At 27.4% G+C, this 1,353-nt stretch overlaps 1 pseudogene; it reads right to left on the bottom strand.

Annotated features, from left to right (window-relative positions):
• Positions 1-638, bottom strand: part of LOC114073907 — a 6,345-nt pseudogene extending 5,707 nt beyond the window's left edge.
• Between the last annotated feature and the right edge of the window lie 715 nt (positions 639-1,353).

The raw sequence follows: 1,353 nt of genomic DNA, 5'->3' as shown, positions 1-1,353 counted from the left end.
GTTCTTGTGATGATGACTTCCAGATTTTGGGGAATTAATAGATGTTGATTTGTTTTATTTAATGAGTTTAAGTCTTCCGCATTATTTTCTGTTGATATATGTTAAAATGATAAGGGTTAGATTGGTTGGTTCGCTCACATAGGAGGGAAATTGTGGGTGCCAGTCGCGGCCCCGGTTTTGGGTCGTGACAAGTTTTTTAGATTTTTGGCACATGTACGACTAGAGATGAATCTAGAATTTGAATTTTGTATGAATTTTTATAGTACTCTCAAGTTAATACACATTTAGGGGATCGAGACAAAAAGTATTGATTCCTATGAACATGCATGTTACTCTATCTCTTGAGTGTGAGCGCGATCCAAATATTAAATAAGAATATAATATGATGTAAACAAAGACTTATACCTTCGAATCACTTAAAATATAATTAATCATGATTAAATTTTATATATATATATATATATATTAGTTAGTAGGTAATTATTCTATTCATTGAATAATTAATATTTATATTTACCTGAAGCAAAGAATTGTTTGCATAGCTAATGTCTCCAATTCCTCCATTCATGTGAAGAACTTCAACAAGCTTCATATTTATTTATTTTTCTCTTGATTGATCTTTTTTTTTTCTTTTTAAATGTGAGAAATCACTATTTGTTTGATTTAGTCTATATAAATTTGTCACCTATTAATAGAGAAAAAAAATAGGATAATGTCCATTTTGAACTTAATTAATTCCAATATAGTCCCTCACATTTATCAATTTATCTATATACACATGGATATGGAATAAGTGGTTCAATATTGAAGTTTGATATCAAAGTTGTAAAACTTTTAGTTTTATTCTTCTGGTGTTTTTTTTTTTAAAAAACCAATAATATACTAAATTATATACTTTTTCCTGTGATTATATTGATTTTTATGTAAATTTTAATAAACTATCATATGAGCATTTTTGTGTTCACAGAAACACTAAACACACACACATATATATTGAGAATTTGGACCCATCTATTTTATCATTTTAACCCATTAAAAATTGGATTAATATAAGCTTAAAATGGGCAACTTTCACATATAGCAAACAAAAAATTCATATTTGTATGCTATAGCAAACTTTGCATAATTGCGCTCCATAGCAAACATAAAAACTGTATAATTCGCTATACATATACAAGTGTATAATTCGCTGGCCTAAATTGTATAATTCGCTGGCCTATTTCGCTGCAATTGTATAATTAGTTTTGCATACAGTTGAATCGAATTAAAATGTATGTATATTGCATAATTATAAGTGTATAGCAAGAAAATATATGTTTTTCTCGCTTTATACAAAAACAGAAACACAATATA

This window comes from Solanum pennellii, chromosome 9 (assembly GCF_001406875.1).
Source record: "Solanum pennellii chromosome 9, SPENNV200".
In the NCBI taxonomy this organism is placed as follows: Eukaryota; Viridiplantae; Streptophyta; class Magnoliopsida; order Solanales; family Solanaceae; genus Solanum; species Solanum pennellii.
The sequence above is the reverse complement of the archived record's forward strand: the minus strand, read 5'-3'. Positions and strand labels throughout refer to the sequence as shown.